The sequence below is a fragment of the Solanum stenotomum genome, chromosome 1 (assembly GCF_019186545.1).
Source record: "Solanum stenotomum isolate F172 chromosome 1, ASM1918654v1, whole genome shotgun sequence".
Taxonomy (NCBI): domain Eukaryota; kingdom Viridiplantae; phylum Streptophyta; class Magnoliopsida; order Solanales; family Solanaceae; genus Solanum; species Solanum stenotomum.
Window position 1 is genome coordinate 103,591,952 of NC_064282.1, and position 19,041 is coordinate 103,610,992.

Below are 19,041 nucleotides of genomic sequence, written 5' to 3' on the forward strand. Positions count from 1 at the left end.
CAATAGTACAACATATGTGACTTTGTAGATGTGGCAAGGCATGATGAAGGTGCTTGTGCAGGCCAGCCTTAACTGCATATTGAGCATATCTTTCATTGTTTAAAGATGGAGACCTCAAATCAGTAATTAGTCATGGTGTCAATACGAGTATTTAAAATCGAGATGTGTTGTATAACTTAATCTAGCACTACATCTCCAAGAAGTTCCAAACGTTGATATCATCATGGAATCTCATGTAGCATGTATGATCCTTGAGTTAGAGCTTCAACAAGCAGTGAAGGATCATGGATCTTGTAATGTAGCAGGGATTCAAAGTACCAGACATTAACTATCTTCTCAGCATTCACAGGGAAGTGTCTTGGCATAGGTGCATCGACAAAATCAATGTGCAACCAAATCCATTTCATAAATGATTAACCCGCTACTTCCCCACACGAGGTGAGGAAGGCACTTTTTAGGGCCTCAACCACATCAACTACTTCTTACTATTTCTAATCGTTTGCCTTGGCCTTCAACCACATCAAAGTTGTGAACTTGAGAATTAGGAATGATTCATGCTTTAAAATTGAATGGTTCATTACGGATAAATTTTAATATTTTACGAGCACATCCAAACTTGCATATGTGTAAAACCCTCGTGATGACTTTCATAAGTCTTAAACAGTTGTATACTAACATCTAATTTGAGAAAATAGTCTCCAAGTTTCCCAAGTTATTCCAAATGAATCTTCTGGAGGCATTTCTTTGTTGTCGTTACTTCCAAAACCTTAGCAGTTGGGATACAAAGTTTTAGTTTGCGGTGATCCAAAAGCTTTCTTTCCAAGTTTATTTAGCATTATTGCTTCCCCTATAAAGTTTAAAGGCTGTAGCACGACTGATAGTTATTGGCGAAAGATTCTTGACCTCGAGAATCTTATGAATTCTAAGGTATACACATATGGCAGTGAATCTGTTATACTCCACCCAAACAGATTCACTGCCATACGTGTATACCTTAGAATTTATAAGATTCTCAAAGTTAAGATTATTTTGTCAATAACTATCTGCCGTGCTAGAACCTTTAGACTTTATAGGGGAAGAAATCATTTCTAATAAAATTGAAAAGAATTCTTTTTTATCACTGCAAACCAAAACTTTTTTCCCAACTTCTAAGGTTTTGGAAGTGATGACAACAAAGAAATGCCTCCACAAGATTCATTTGGAATCACTTGGGTAACTTGGAGACTCTTTTCTCAAAAATGCTACCAGTATACAGCTGTTTAAGACTTATGAAAATCATCATGAAGGTCTTTTCAGCATTAAGAAAAATAAAATCATTTTCAATGCTACATTGTTCAAGCTTGGATTTGCTCGTAAAATTCTGAGATTTATCCGTAATGAACTATTCGATCATAAAATGGGGCTTATTCCTAATGATAATTCTCAAGTTGAAAGCTTTGGCAAAGAGTTTGCCTTCGGTGAAAATGTATAGTTGGGTAAAGTAGGAGATTAGAAGCAAGAGTGTAGCTGATGTGGTTGAGGCACTAATAGGTGCCTACCTCATCTCAGGCGGGGAAGTAGCAACTTTATCATTTATGAAATGGATTGCGATGGACATTGATTTTATTGATGCACCTATCCTAAGGAACTTCCTCATGAATGCTGAGAAGCTAGTCAATGTACGGTACTTGGAAATCACTGCTACATTAGAAGTTTCATGACCCTTCGTTGCTTGTTAAAGTGCTCACTCACAGATCTTACATGCTACCTGAGATACCAAGATGTTATTAGCACTTGGAATTTCTTGGAGATGTAGTGCTAGGTTATGTTATTACAACACATCTCTATTTCAAATATTCGAGACTGAATCCAAGACCTATTACTTATTTGAGGTCTACTTTTGTAAATAATGAATGTTATGCTCAATCTGTAGTTAAGGCTAGCATGCATAAGCAAATTCTTCATGCATTGCCAAAGATGCAGAAGCATATATGTTGTACTGTTGAGGCTTTTGAGAAATTGGATCTTGTGTCCACGTTTGAATGCGAGAGTGAAACTACTTTCCCAAATGTGCTTGGAGATATTATTGAGTCCTTTGCTAGAGTGTGATCTTTGTTGATAATGGCTTCTATAAAGATACTACATTTCTAAGCATATGACCTCTTCTGGAATAGTGGATCAAACAATAAAACTCTATCGAACAAGACAGTTAAGTGAACTATGTGACCCAAAAAAAAATTCATGGGACAAGAATTCGACATTTGTGATAAATCAAAATTATGCGGGACTCTACAAGATGAGTCCAATTTCATTTAAGGTTCTTGGAGACTACTTACCCTAAACGCAAGCTCACACTTATTTAAAGTGTAATGTATTTCCTTGAATAGGCATCTCTAAAATTTCATATATTGATGGAATATTCATAAAGTAATCAAGATGTGGGTGCACTCTTCTTCACAACCAAATGTTTTAAAAAGATCCATAAAATCCTTTGACGGAGATCAAATAAATCCTAAGGAGGTCCACATCATCTTCAGTTTGAGTGACACTAACATCCCTTGAATCACGGAGAAATCTTAAGAGAAAGGAATGAAGGGATAAACATATTTGTACTCACAATCTTTATGAATAAAGTCATTCTTTTTTATTTATTATGTGATTGCAATATATTTTTTGTATTTGAGAAAAAATATTGCAAATAAATTGTCACGCCCAGTGTGACCCAATTTATCCTTTTTCTCCTCTCTCACAAATCAAATGCGAATCTGAATCCACAAACCGCAAAGATTGAAACTTCATTTTGTGGGTACTTCAAGTCTCGTCTTTGAGTTTAACAAGTTTACACTCCCACAAGCCTTGAAGTAGGGGGCATTTATAGACACCAAAAATTTGTGGAACTCTATGAGATGAGATACTTCCTGAAGAAAAGTATGACAATTTGGAAAGTCACCATTATTGGGAACATCCTCCCTAACGAGCTCAACACACTTTCTAGCTTAGGACAAGTTTAAATTGGGTTTCAATATCATTGTTGTCAATGTTCACAAATCATACTCATTCAAATTACAAAAATTCTAGTATTAAATGTCTCAACATTTAATAGGTCGCCCAAATACTTTAATATAGAAAAAAGATTATTAGTTTTCTATTATGTCCTATATTTTTACATAGGCTATAGATCATTGCGGTCCAAGCCTAGTGACATTTTGCATTAGGTATCTGGACAATAATAACTCTTGCACACTCACTGCAACTGTCACGCCTCGAGCCTTCACCCTGGACGTGGCTGGCACTCGAAGATCATTGATGGCCCCCAAGCGAACCCTTGGCCTGACTTACTTAACTCAGCGGAAACCTTAACTCAATAGAATAACTCCATGCAATGAAAGGTCATAAAACAACCTAACTGGTAAAATCTGGCCAAAAAGGCAACTCGAGCCTCAAAATAGAATATTTATATATATTCGCAGATGAGAGACTCAAAACTAACTGACTGACTGTGTATGAAAGCTCTATAATACTGAGATGGATGTTGGGACAGACCCCGCAACATCCTAATAAAACAAAACTAGGAAAAACGAAATAATAGAGTCCTTCGGAATGCAAGGAGGCTCACCACTGACTGTGGAGTGCTCAACTGGATCAACGGCGTGCTGGATGCTGATCCTGGGTACTTGCGTCTGCATCATAATAAGATGCAGGCCAACTGGCATCAGTACATGGAATGTACGAGTATGCGAGCTGGACAGCTAAACAACAACTTAAGCTTGAAAGGGATACAAAGGAGAACTTACCTTGACTCTAATCAACTCTTGAGTAACTGAACTCAATATAAAGCAATAAGAAATATGCAATATATAAAGCTTGTAAAACTATTTAAAACATGACGTCAAAAATCATATTTATAATATCATAAAAAATACCATGCTCCCTCTCAAAGTCTACTTGTGTAATGCATGAATGAAGTCCCATACCCCCATCCATGCTAAGCATAACCCCTGGAGGAACCATGCAATTTCTACTGTGGGAGTTTCTCTAACCGACAACCACCACTAGGAGCCTAAGTGGTCATACATCGTTGTTACCATCACGCTGCCAGACTGTCCTATACTTTGCTGTCATATAGAACTACTTTAACTTTAACTTAGTGGATCCACTAGCTTAACTTACGTGATCATCTAAAAAGTATGACCCGTTAAATCCCATGTTGGCTACATGGTTTTTATGGAGGGTTGAGTTAATATGAACTCGCGTCCCCAATTCGGTGCTCAAGACTACTCCCAAAAATACTGTGGCTCATAAGTGTTTTAAACACATCTTTCTTTAGTTTGAATTAATTGCTCAAACTACCCTCTTAAAAGAGGTAATTGCTCTTGAAAACTCTTTCTAAAAAGAACATATCAAAACCATATTTTAATATGATCATTGATGTCTCGGGAAGTCATACTGCATAAACATTGATGGTATATCTAGAGACCATACTGTTTAAACATTGATGACATGCTTGGTTGTCATACTATACATGTTTTAGAAACTCTTTCGCAAAACTCATCTACTCATATTTTTCTTCAAAAGTGATGGTACTCAAACTGCTCAAAACTCTTTTGGAAAATCTCAGTTTCCCCTCATCTTAAATGTGAAAACATTTATAAACTTCTTTGGGAATACTTAGTTCCCTAATAACTTTTGAGAAATGAACTTGACTCTATACTCTTTACTTAACTTGAAACTCTATACTCTTTACTTAACTTGAAACTTGAGCCGAAAAATGAAGTTAAAACGTTCAATAAGGACTCTTGAAAAACTTTAAAGACTTGCTTTTACTTACCTCTTAACTTCTAAGCTTGACTCTAACTTCACTTGACTTTGATCCTAACTTTCCTCAAATTGTATTGTGGATTCAAGGGTAATGATCTCATGTTTATGGATGAGTTCGGGATGTCTAGATGTACCTTAGAGTGTTGAAAACAACTATAAAACATAGGTACATTACCAAGGAACATGTATGAAAAAGTGGGGAAGGAATGGGAAGGATTGGCGTCCTTGGCGATCTGAGAGGCGCGGGGCGCCAACCTTTAGACTTCAGAGGGGCCTACTGGGCACTCTGCAAGGCGTGCCACCCCAAGGGGGAAACTTCAGAACCCCTGTTGGGGCGTGTTGGCTGGTTCGACGCAGCCTTTTCCCCCGAAAATCTGACTTTTCTCGTTTGTTTTTCCAACTCTAAACCTTCTTAACTTCAAAGGTTCCAGCCCCAAACACTTAGAATCATAAAACCCTTTAATATACAATAGATTCAACTCGAAATCACAACTGGAAACATGCACCAAACCAACAAGAAATTTCAACAACACAATCACAACTTCAACAAACACTACCACAAACTTCAACAAACACAACCAATCTTTTCTTGGAATTAAAACAAGTTGGCGTGTGAGGGAATGAACCAACCCAACACTATGATCTCACATACCTTAATAGGGATCACCCCCGACGAAATCCACAATGATCTATACGAACCTTGCTTCTTCTTCTCCTGCTCCTCGTCTTCTCCTCTTCTCTCTCAAAGCCCTAACCCTCACTTTTTAAAACGGAAAACTAATTTAAAATCAGTTTAGACCCTTAATACAACTAAAAGAAATAGTTAGGGAAAAGACCAAAATACCCTTACAAATTCGGACTAAACTTCCCTGTGCCAACAGCCCAACTTCCAAAGGGCATAACTCAATCATACGAACTCGAAATCGAGCAAACTCAGTGGCATTGGAAAGATCATTCCAACAGCTTTCCAAATATAACTGGAAATTCACCTAACACATCCTGAGCTAGGAGTTATGATTGCTCAAAGTTGACCAAAAACTCTTTTTTTTTTCCCACACTTAACCAAATTTCCAGATTTTTAATTCTTTCCAAAAATGACTATTTCCAATTCTAAGCTTCTTCATAGCTATTTCAAATTGCCGGATGTTACAGCAACACACAATGCTAACAAGTTTTCTTTTATGTCCTATATTTTTGCATAAGTTATGGGTCACTGTAGTCCAAGCCAAGTGACACTTTGCATTAGGTATCTGGACAATACTAACTCATGCACATCCACTGCATCACCCAATGCTAAGTAATTAAATACCAAATTAAGCAAATTTTAAGCAAATATCAAAGCTACAAATATATTGATCATACTAGTATAAAAGGTTTACATTATTAGGCATTATGTGGAAGTTATGATAAAGGCATTTGTCAAAAAATATTGATATAAACAACAACTATGTGTCAATTCTAAGCTAGTTGGGGTCAATTCTCTTGGTTTTTTTGGATCAAGGCGAAGAGGAATGGATGCATAGGTGACATGTATAAGTTATACTTCCAATCCCTACACTACTTTAATCTAATATTTAAATCATGAAGACATAAAGAACTTCACAGATGGGAGGTGCACCAAAATTCAACTATTACCTACCTAGAATAGTAGGGTTCATGGAACATAATAAATAGGCAATTCAATATATTCTTCACTAGAGGAAAATTCCTTTTGCATCAGAAATATAATTTTTTAGCATTCAATCAAAACATTACCTGGTCGTCATGGAAGTTAGTTGAGAACCATGACGTATCAAGTACAATTTCCAGTGGTGGCAAAAATCTAGGGACTTCTTCTATTTATGCCTTGAAGGATAGACTTACCTAATACCACAATCAAGAAAGCAATATATATGGTTTAGAAATAGAAATGAAGAGGGGGAAATATCAATTGATGTAATTCTAAACGCAAGAACAATAAAGTGAACCACAATAAAGCAAACAAAATATTCTATTAAGAAACAAAAAGAAAGACAGAGATTTAGAAGTAAAAAAAGACGGTCTAGCAACTAAAAGACATTTAATTACTAGAATAAAATCTAAGGGTGAAATGAAATTAAACTCATACAAGTGAAAACTAACCTAAGTAATCAAGAGGGTTCAATTGAACAGATATGAGGGTTTCTTCAAACTCACAAAGAAGCCTAAATATAAAATGTTCATTCAAAAACCAACTCCCAAAATAAACCCTAGTTTCTACTATTTATAAGAATAGATAAACTAACCTAAGCTAGTTACAATAATACCCTTGAGCTAAAACCAAGGAAAGTCTAGCCTATTAATTATTAAAATTTAGTCATCATATATAGATGAACAATGCCTATTATACTGTTTGAGGTCATTCTCATTATTTTAAGTCAAACTTCAACAAATCTTGTGTGTGCATCTCCATGCTTTTGGGAGATAAATATTACATAGAAGGTATGAGATGAACCCAAAGGCACTTGATCTATCTTTATTCTCGTTTGATTAATTAATTTCTACAAAAGATCTTTCAGACTACAGAGTGAATGATTTGATCAATGAATATTCATTTTTTTTCAATGTCGAACAAATTCTCACCAAATAATCACCTCCGATCGAACTAATCAACCCCAAAACAAATTATAAATTTTAGTTCGGGTTCTAGGAGACAAAATTTGTTTGCAACAAATCTTATAAATGGAAATAAACTCTGACCACAAAATAAATATGACGAAACAAGAATATTTTATTAATTAACAGTTTGGGTACAATTATGTCCCTATCTTGATTCTTTTGTAGGATAATTTGCACCTTAAATAAATTTTATTTGATATCCATGTAAAGAGGTTTTTGTGGATCTTTTTTTGAAGTATTTGGTTATCAAGAAGAGTCCACCCACATCTTGATACCTTTGTAAATATTTCATGAATTTATGAAATTTTGAAGATCCCTCTCTAAGGGATATATTACCCTTTATATAGTGTAAGCTAGGAGCAGTTTTCAAGAAACCTAACTAAAATTTGACTCATCTGGTAGAGTGCCACACAATTTTGATATCTACAAATGTCGAGTTCTTGTCTCATGAAGAAACTGATTTCTTTTTTAAAAAACCTTTATGGTCACATAGTTCACTAAACTCTCTTGTTGGCTGAAGTTTTATTGTTTGAGGTGTAATCAACGGTTCCAGAAGAGGTCTTATGTTTATAAATGTATTAGTATCTTTGTTGGAGCTAGAATCAACAAAGATCGCACAAACAACAGACCCAACAACATCTCCAAGCACATTTGGGAAGTAGTTTCAGCCTCCCATACGAATATGGACACAAGATCCAATTTCTCAAAAATCCTCAACAGTGCAACATATCTGCTTTTGTATATTTGGCGATGCATGAAAAAGGTGCTAGTTCAGGCCAGCCTTACCTGCAAATTGAGCATATCATTCATTGTTTAAAGAAGCAGACCTCAAATCAGTAATTAGTCATGGAGTCAGTTCGAATATTTGAAATAGAGATGTGTTGTAACTAGAACAGCATCTCTAAGAAACTCTGAATGTTAACATCATCATGGAATCTCAAGTAGCATGTATGATCCTTGAGTTAGAGCTTCAACAAGCACTAAAGGATAATTGAACTTGTAATGTAGCAGGTATTCAAAGTACCAGACATTAACTAGTTTCTCATAATTCACAGGGAAGTGTCTTGGCATAGGTGCATCGACAAAATCACTATGCAACCAAAGCCATTTCATAAATGGTAATGGTGCTACTTCCCCACACAAGTTGAGGTAGGCACCTATTAGTGCCTCAACCGCATCAACTACTTCTTACTGTTTCTAATCATTTGCCTTAGCCTACTATACATTTTTATTGAAGGCAACATGAATTCTTAATCAAAGTTGTGAACTTGAGAATTATCATCAGGACTGATTCACGTTTCAAGATTGAATGGTTCATTATGGATGAATTTTGATATTTTACGAGTACATCCAAACTTGCACAGTGTAACATTGGAAATGATTTTATTTTTCTTAATTTTGAGAAAATCCTCGTGATGACTTTCATAAGTCTTAAACAATTGTATACTAACATCACATTCAAGAAAAGAGTCTCCAAGTTTCCCAAGTGATTCCAAATGTAACTTCTAGAAGCATTTCTTTATTGTCATTACTTCCAAAACCTTAGTAGTTGGGATACAAAGTTTTAGCTTGTAGTGATCCAAAAGCTTTCTTTATAAGTTTATTCGGCATGACTGCTTCCCCTATAAAGTCTAAAGGTTGTAGCACGACACATAGGTATTGCGGAAGATTTTAGACCTCGAGAATCTTATGAATTCTAAGGTATACACGTATGGTAATGAATTTGTTATACTTCACCCGAACAGACTCACTGTCATACGTGTATAACTTAGATTCATAAGATTCTCTAGGTCAAGAATCTTTCGCCAATAACTATCTGTCATGCTAGAACCTTTAGACTTTATAGGGGAAGCCATCAGAATAAACTTGAAAAGAATTCTTTTTTATCACTGCAAACAAAAACTTTTTATCCCAACTGCTAAGGTTTTGGAAGTGATGACAACAAAGAAATGCCTCCAGAAGTTTCATTTGAAATCACTTAGGTAACTTTGAGACTCTTTTTCCAAATACGCTATCAGTATACAGCTGTTTAAGACTTATAAAAATCATCACGAGGGTCTTTTCAGCATAAAGAAATATAAAATGATTTTCAGTGTTGCATTGTTCAAGCTTGGATGTGATCGTAAATTTCTGAGATTTATCCGTAATGAACCATTCAATCTTAAAATGGGGCTCATTCCTAGGGATAATCCTAAAGTTTAAAATTCTGGCAAAGAGTTTGCCTTCGGTAAAAATGTATATATAGTAGGGTAAAGTAGGAGATTAGAAGCAAGATAGTAGCTGATGTGGTTGAGGCACTAATCTGTGCCTACCTTAACTCAGGCGGGGAAGTAACAATTTTATTATTTATGAAATGGATCGGGATGGATAATTGATTTTATTGATGCACCTATCCTAAGGTACTTCTTCATGAATGTTGAGAAGCTAGTCATTGTACGGTACTTGGAAATCACTGCTACATTACAAGTTTTATGACCCTTCGTTGCTTGTTAAAGCGCTAACTCACGGATCTTACATGCTACTTGAGATACCAAGATGCTATTAGCACTTGGAATTTCTTGGAGATATAGTTCTAGGTTATATTGTTACAACACATCTCTATTTCAAATATTCGAGACTGAATCCAAGACTAATTACTTATTTGAGGTCTACTTTTGTAAATAATGAATGCTATGCTCAAATTGTAGACAAGGCTAGCCTGCATAAGCACATTGTTCTTGCCTCGCCAGATCTGCAAAGGCAGATATGTTTTACTGTTGAGGATTTTTAGAAATTGGATCTTGTGTCCACGTTTGGATGGGAGAGTGGAACTACTTTCCCAAAGGTGCTTGGAGATGATTTTGAGTCCCTTGCTAGAGAGCGATCTTTGTTGATTTTGGCTTCGACAAAGATACTACATTTCTAAGAATAAGACCTCTTCTGAAACAGTTGATTAGACCTCAACCAATAAAATTCTATCCAACAAGACTACTCAGTGAATTATGTGACCCAAAAAAATTCATGGGGCAAGAACTGGACATTTGAGACATCAAAATTTTGTGGGACTCTACAAGATGAGTCCAATTTCATTTAGGACTTTTGGAAACTAGTTACCCTAAACTCTATCTCACACTTATATAACACTTATATAAAGTGTAATATATTTCTTTGATTAGGCATCTCTAAATTTTCATATATTCATGAAATATCCATGAAGTGATCAAGATATGGGCGCACTCTTCTTGACAACCAAATACTTTAACAAGATCTGTAAAATCCTTTCACGAAGATCAAATAAATCCTAAGAAGGTCCACATTATCCTAGTTTGAGTGACACTAATAGCCTTTGAATCATGGAGAAATCTTATGAGAGGGGAATCAAGGGATAAATATATTTGTACTCATAATCTTTATGAATAAACTCATTCTTTTTTATTTATTCTGTGATTGCAATATTCTTTTTGTATTTGGAAAAAAATAGCGCAAATAAATTTGCACGTCTAGTGTGACCTAATTTACTCTTCATCTCCTCTCTTACAAATAAAATGCAAATATGAAGCCACAAACCGCAAAAATTGAAACTCCATTTTTATGGGTACTTCAAGTATCATCTATGAGTTTATCAAGTTTACACTTTGACAAGCCTTGAGCTAGTGGGCATTCATAGATACCAAAATTTTGTGTAACTTTATGAGATAGGTCACTTCCTCAAGAAAAGGGTGACAGTTTGTAAAGTCACGATTAGTGGGAACATCCTCCCGAACGAGCTTAACACACTTGTAGCTTAGGACAGGTTTAAATTGTGTTTCAATATCATTATTGTCAATGTACACAAAGCATTCTCATTCAAATTACCAAAATTCTAGTATTTAATGTCTTAACATTTAATAGGTTGCCTAAATACTTTAATATAGAAAAAAAGATTACTATTATTATTAATAGAAGAACAAGTTTTCTTTTTTGTCCTATATTTTACATAGGCTATGTGTCATGAACTTAGAGTCTCACAAATGTTCTGTGCGACACCTAGCAACTTACTCACGAATCTTTCATAGTCTTGTAAGCTCAAGTAAGCCTTTTCAAACTAAGATCGCTAAGAGAATGAAAGAAAGACTAGGAAAGCTTTGGAAGAAGGCTTTGTATTACTTTGTGGAAAGCTTTACACTTGGTTGGATCAGTTTTCAAATAAGAAGCCCTCTATTTATACTACCTCCTAAGGACCTAAGTATAAATACTATTTACTTTACAAGTTCTTAAAATATTTACACTTTAGTTCTATTCTAGAATTCTCTACAAGTTCTGGGGAATTTTAAAGACTTCTTGATATCTAGGGAGTTCTAAAGGGTTCTACTAACCTCTCCACAACTCTAGATTCTTCTCCCTTATCCCGATGCCAAACTTAAACAGTGAAGTGGCGGGACATGACACTCTCCCCCACTTGTTGATGCACTGAGTGTGGCGCATTGCTGCAGGAACTTCTGAATTAGGTCTTTAAACTGCCAAAAATCTTCATATCTCTCTTATGTGGCCTCCTCCAAAGATTGTACCTTCCAATGTATAATGAAGATGGCACTTACTTGTTGTCCTTGCTTCCTTCTTGCTTGATAGTCTATGATAGACTCAATTTTTCGAGCATGCGAGGCGGTGATAGTTATAGTTGCCCATTTTGACTAGTTCTGGCTGGGATCATCTTTGTCCTCATGGTATGGCTTGAAAACGCTCGCATGAAAGACTAGATGGATCTTGAAGTGTGGAGGTAATTCCACTTTGTAGGAGATCTTGCCTACCTTAGAAATTATCTTGAACGAGACCTCATATTTTCGCAATAAGTTCTAATGTACAACCTTTAGTGCTTTAGACTATCTTAGGTTGAACTAATACCAAGACCATGTCTCCAACTTGGTAATACGTGGGACGTCGATTGCGGTCAGCAAATGTCTTCATTCTTTTGGTTGCCTTGTCTAAGTCAGACTTAGCAGTGTTGAACTGTTTCTCCCATCCTTTGGAAAGATGGTAGGGTCCCAAACTCTTTCCATGAAAAGCGGTAGGTAACAAATGTGGAGTTTAAGGTTGTTGGCTAGTGGCCAATTCAAATGGTGTGCGCCCGGTGGACTCACTCCTTTGCAAATTGTAAGAAAATTGCTCTATGTCTAGGAGTCTGCCCAATCTTTTGAGTCTGCACATACGTAGTTCCTTAGATAGCACTCTAGTAGGGAATTGACGTGCTTGACTTACCCGTCTGTTTGTGGGTGGAAACTTGTGGAGAAGTGAAGCCCCGTGCCAAGTATCTCAAACAATCCCACCAAAAGTTCCCGGTTAAGCGATTTTGATAACTAATGATATGTCTTGGCATCCCCCAATACTTATCCACATTTTTGAAAATAGCATGACTGCCTCCTTAGCGATGCAACCGGCTGTGGCGGGCATGAAAGTAGAATATTTTGAAAATATGTCCACCACGACCATTATCATTCCATACCCATCGGACTTGGGTAAGGAAGTGATGAAGTCCATGGTCACGCTCTCCCGTGGGCGTACTGTTACAGGTAGTGTCTCAAGTATCCCTCTCGGTTGCCTCTGCTCCACCTTGTCCTGCTAACACACCAGACATGTCTATATGTAGGATTCTATGTCGTCCCACATGCGTGGCAAATAATAGATTGCCTCAATTAACACCCTCATTCGTTACTTCCTTGGATGCCCAGCCACAGTGCGCCATGGCTCTCTTTGATGATTTGCCGCCTACCTAATAGACCCAAACTTGGGCACATAGACCCTCTGACCAGTAATGAGTAGGAGATGGTCTTCCACCCAAAAACGTCTTGTCCTGCCTTGGGCGGCCAACTCCATGAGCTTCTTTGCCTTTGGATCTTGTTGCATGCCATCCTTGATATCATCCTAGATGTCAGAATGAGTTGTAGTGATGGAAGCGAGCTAAACCTTCCTACTTAGTGTGTCGGCCACTACATTGCCCCTTTCCGGCTCATACTCTAAGACGTAGTCAAACTCGGCTAAAAAGTCTTGCCACCTAGATTACTTCAGGGTGATCTTCTTTTGTGATTAGAATTAGTTAGTGGACTCATTGTTGGTCTTAACCACGAACTTGAAGCCTAGTAAGTAGTGTCTCCACGTGCATAGGCAATGTAAGATGATTGTCATCTCTTTCTCCTGCACCATGTGGCGTCCTTTGGTCTCATTCAATTTGCGTCTCTCAAATGTTATTGGGTGTCTATCTTGCATCATTACTCCCCTAATGGTGAAATATGAAGCATCTGTATGTACCTCGAAGTTCTTTCAGAAGCCAGGCAGCGTCAAGACCGACTGTTCAGTCACAACGGCCTTGATGTTTTCGAGAACCCTTTGGTACATCTCGCTCCAAACCCACAACTTATTCTTCTACAATAACTCGGTCAGCGGACCGGCCTTAGCGGAGTTGCCACTTATGAATCTGCGATAATAGTTCGCAAGTCCAAGGAAAGATCTCAACCTGATCACTTTTATGGGTTCCTCCCACTCTTTGATCACACGTATCTTCGCTTCGTCCATCCGCAGTTCAACTTGGCTAATTATTTACCCCAAGAAGTGTACCTCGTGTTGGGCGAACTCGCATTTATCCTACTTGATATAGAGTTGGTTATCCCGTAAGACTTGGAAAACCTTCTTCAAATTCTCCACATGCTCCTCCAAGGTGTTACTATAGATGACGATATCATCGAAGTATACTACCACAAACTGATACAAGTAGAGAATAAAGATTTTTTTCATCAACATGCAAAAGGTGGTGAGTGTGTTGGTTAAGCCGAAGGGCATCACCAACCACTCCTATGCTCTAAATCTCGTCACGCACACCATTTTTTGCTCATCCACTTTCACAATGCGAAGTTGGTAGTAGCCTTTACTAAAATCCACCTTGGTGAAATACTTGGCCTGCCCAAGTCTATCAAATCGGCAATAAGCAGGATATGGTACTTATTTTTTATGGTTACCTTATTAAGATCCCGATAGTCGATGCATAGTCTCTATGACGCATCTTTCTTCTTTTGAAACAAGACTGGCGCGCCATAAGGTGCTTTGGACGGGCGAATGTGACCGGCCTCAAGGAGCTCCTTCAGCTGCTTCCTTAACTCTTCTAACTCGGGTGGAGCCATGCGATAGGGTGCATGCGCTGGTGGATTGGTTCTAACCTCCAACTCGATCTTGTGATCTACCTTGCGCCTAGGAGGTAAATTCTTTGGTATCTCGTCCGACATCACATCTTTATTCTCTTTAAGAACCTTCTCAATAGCCAGTGGCAATGCCTCCTTGGCACTATTGCCTTCTCCCAAACTTGAAATGGTGGCTATGAACGTCGGCTTTTATTTTTTAAGGTCCTTTACGATTCGCATAACCAACAATTGGGCATGTTCTTCCTTTTTACGCACATTAACTAGAGGTACCATGCATGAACCTTCTCGCTCCATGAACATGAGTCGTTGAAGGTAAGGATCGATCATCGTATGACACGTTTGGAAGAATTCTTGCCCAAGACTGATATCAAATATATCTAAATAAGCTATGATAAATTTAGTCTTACCTTGTCACTTACCCAACGTGATGCTTACTCTTTGGGCAACTCCACACATGGGAGTTGGGTGTGCATTGACCGTCTTTAGGCAGGTGTTGTTTGGATTGTAACTTAGCCCCAACCTTGTTGTCGCATCTTGGTCGTAATGTTGGCTTCTGAACCGGAGTCTACCATGGCACGAGTTGGTCGCCCATTAATGGAGATGTCTACATATTGCGTGTTATAGTCTTCCGGCTTCTCCGTCTGCTTGGCAATAACCCTAAATAGCCCGACCATGGCTAGTTGCATCGTGCCCGCATCGTTCCCTTTCTCTTGTGTGTCCTTCTCCTTACGCCCGTAGGATAGCACCAAGGTTCTTCATTTCTGGGGACCTGGCATAACCATGCGGTCCACCACATATATAGCAACCATCTTTTTTTGTAGTCTGCACCTTCTTCTCCGTGTAGCTCTGGCGCCCAAACCGCTTGTCGTTCGACTTGTAGGAGTCGTACTGTTTAGACTGTGCATGCACCTTACCTAGGACATGATCTCCCCCACCTTTAACATGACTAGTTCTCGTGTCCTTCACCTTCCCCTTATCATACATGTCTTGTTTGAAGTCGGTCAAGGCTTAGGCTTGTGTGATGGCCTCATCTATGGTCCTAACCTGCCATCATTCTAACTTCATCCTAGCCCAATTTTCAATCCGTCCATGAAGTGGAACAACATGTCTTCATTCGTCAAGTTAGGAATTTGAACCGTGAGAGTAATGAATTCCTTCACGTACGCCCAAATGGTGCTTGTTTTCTTCAATTCCATGAACTTGCGTTTGACCTCATAGATGACGTTGTTAGGGAAGAAGGCCTTCTATAACTCTTCTCGATATTATACCCAAGTGTTGATGGTGCACATCCCGTCCCTATCTCAGTTTTCTTGTGCCTCCACCATAGCATGGCCATCTCTGAAAGATACATCACGACATTATTGATCTTGTTTTCGTCGCTATTTACCCGACTACAGTTGAAGTAATTCTCCAAGTGCTATAAGAAGTTCTCCACCTCTTGGGCATCACGGACGCCTTTGAACATATGTGGCTTGGGAGCCTCGACCCTGGCTTCCCTATCTCGGTCAGATGACGTAGATCCTTCAGCTTCAAAGCCCTCCTTGAGTGCTTTTTTCTCAGATCTCATTACCTTAATCATTCTTAGCATATCAATGAGCCGACACTCCAAGAAAGTGATGCCTTCTTCATTCCAACTCCTTGCAGATGTTGTTGTTTTCCTCAAGGGTGAAGTCCTCTAGAGTCTTGAACTTTCCATCAACCTCATTCAAACGCCGGCCTAATATCTCCACGGTCTGCCTCACCATTTCAACCCTTGCGATCCATTCCTCTCCGGTGGTGACGTCAATGGCCTCGTCACCATGCTCATCATCACTTGATTCAATGGTCGAAGGTGGGTGACATGTTAGCGCCTCTCTTGGTGTAGGGTCGAGCAACATTTCCTTACTATTCTTGTGGTGCTTCTTTCATTTGCAGATCTTCCTTCCACCATCCAACCTGATGTTGGTGGTGCTAGCAACGTTTAGATCTCCTTCGTTGGTCATTCCCTTAGTACAAACCTTTGCTTTGATACCACGCTGTCGGAGACTTAGAGTCTCACTAATGTTTTGTGCAGCACTTGACAACTTACTCACGAATCTTTCACGATCTTGTAAGCTCAAGTAAGACTTTTCAAACTAAGACCGCTAAGAGAATGCAAGAAAGACTTGAAAAGCTTTGGAAGAAGGCTTTGTATTACTTTGTCGAATGCTTTACACTTGGTTGGACCATTTTGCCAATGAGAGGCCCTCTATTTATATTATCTCCTAAGGGCCTAAGTGTAAAAGTTATTTACTTTACAATTCCCTACAATATTTGCACTTTAGTCCTATTCTAGAATTCTCTACAAGTTCTAGGGAATTCTAAAGCCTTCTTGAAAATATCTAGGGATTTCTAGAGCGTTCTACTAACCTCTCCACAACTTTAGATTTTCTCCCTTATCCTGATGCCGAATCTGAACAGTGAAGTGGCGGGACATGACATTATGGATCACTGCGGTCCAAGCCAATCACACTTTGCATTAGGTCTCTAGACAATAATAACTCCTGCAACACACAATGCTAACAAGTTTCCTCTTATGTCCTATATTTTTACATAAGCTATGGATCACTAAGGTCCAAAGGGAAGTGACACTTTCCATTAAGTATCTGGACAATAATAACTCCTGAACACCCAATATAACACCCAATGCTAAGTAATCCAACATTAAAGTAAGCAAAATTTAAGTGAATATCGAATCAATCATTATATTGATCATACTAGTATAAAAGGTTTACATCATAAGGCATTATGTGAAAGTTATGATAAAGACATTTGTCAAATAAAAATTGATATAAACAACAATTACGTGTCAATTCTAAGCTAGTTGGGGTCAATTCTCTTGGTTTTTTGGATCAGGGCGACAAGGAATGGATATATAGGTGACATGTATAAGTTATACTTCCAATCCCCGCACTACAGTAACCTAATAATTGAATTATGAAGACATAAAGAACTTCAGAGATTGGAGGTGCACCAAAATTTACTTAATACCTAACTAGAATAGTAAGGTTCATGGAACATAATAAAAGGCAACTCAATATATTTTTCACAAGAGGAAAATTCCTTTTGCATCAGAAATATAATTTTTTTAGCATACAATCAAAACATTACCTGGTCGACAAGGAAGTGAGTTGAGAACCATGAGGTATCAAGTACAATATTCAGCAGTGGAAAAAATCTAGGTGATTTCTTCTATTTATGCCTTGAAGGATAGACTTACCTAGTACCACGATCAAGCAAGCAAGATATATGGTTTAGAAATAGAAAGGAAGAGGGAGAGATACTTGATGTAATTCTAGATGCAAGAACAATAAAGTGAACCACAATCAAGCAAACAAAATATACTATTAAGAAACACAAAGAAAGACGGAGAGATTTTGAAGAAAAAAAGGACGATCTATCAACTAAAAGGAATTTAATTACTAGAGTAAAATATAAAGGTGAAAAGAAATTGAACTCATAAAAGTGAAGACTTGCCCAAATAATCAAGAGGGTTCAATTGGACAGATATGAGGGTTTTCCCAAATTCACAAAGTAGCCTAAACATCAAATGTTCATTCAAAAACCAACCCCTAAACAAACCCTAGTTTCTGCTATTTATAATAGTAGATAAACTAACCTAAGCTAGTTAAAATAATACCCTTGAGCTAAAACGAAGGAAAGTCTAGCCTATTAATTATATAATATGTAGTGACCTCTTGCTTAAATTTTCATTTTAGTATATTTTAAATCTTCCATGCTTCTTTCATTAATCTTCTAAGGTATCCAAATTACTTCGAATCGACTTGATGGTCTTCATATCCATGATGACTAATCCATATCACATCATGATATGTATAGAACACTAATACATGAATATAATCTTAAATAATTTAAGTTTTAATCTCAAATCACTAATATATATTAGTAATGTGTAATGACTACATGTGTGATTTGGAATAAAGTAATTACATCTTCTAGGTAAGAAACTAAAGAGTTTCCTTTGATTCTCCCCATAAATGACTTTTCCCTTTTAGCCAATTTTTAAACTCAAGAAAATTTCAAAATTCTAGAATAGTTTTTTCCAACAAAAAATTCTTTCACATGGATAAACAACAAAGAGTTAGAACAGTGATGAATAAAAGAAGGGAAAAGATAGGAGTTACATTACCTTTGTTGAATGACACATCTTGTATGAGAAGAAGAGAGATGAGAATGTTGGAATAGGGATTTAGTACAGCCCATAAGAGAAGAAGGAGTAGAGTAACATTCAGCCGTGAGCATGGAGGCAACATAGTAAGAAGAAATGAAAGTGATCTCAAGAGGAAGTTGAAGTTAGCTTTTATAGATAGGGTTAATGAAAGTGGGCTTTACCCTAATCAGATTAGAAATAGGTTGTTTTGATTGTTTTATTTTGGGCTTGGGCCAAAACTTTATTTTCATTTTTTGATAATTAATAAAATGG

The 19,041-nt window shown here is 37.4% G+C and overlaps 1 pseudogene; it reads left to right on the forward strand.

Moving 5' to 3' along the window:
- Positions 1 to 223: 223 nt before the first annotated feature.
- On the forward strand, positions 224 to 2,088 carry LOC125860726 (endoribonuclease Dicer homolog 2-like; annotated as a pseudogene).
- Positions 2,089 to 19,041: the final 16,953 nt, after the last annotated feature.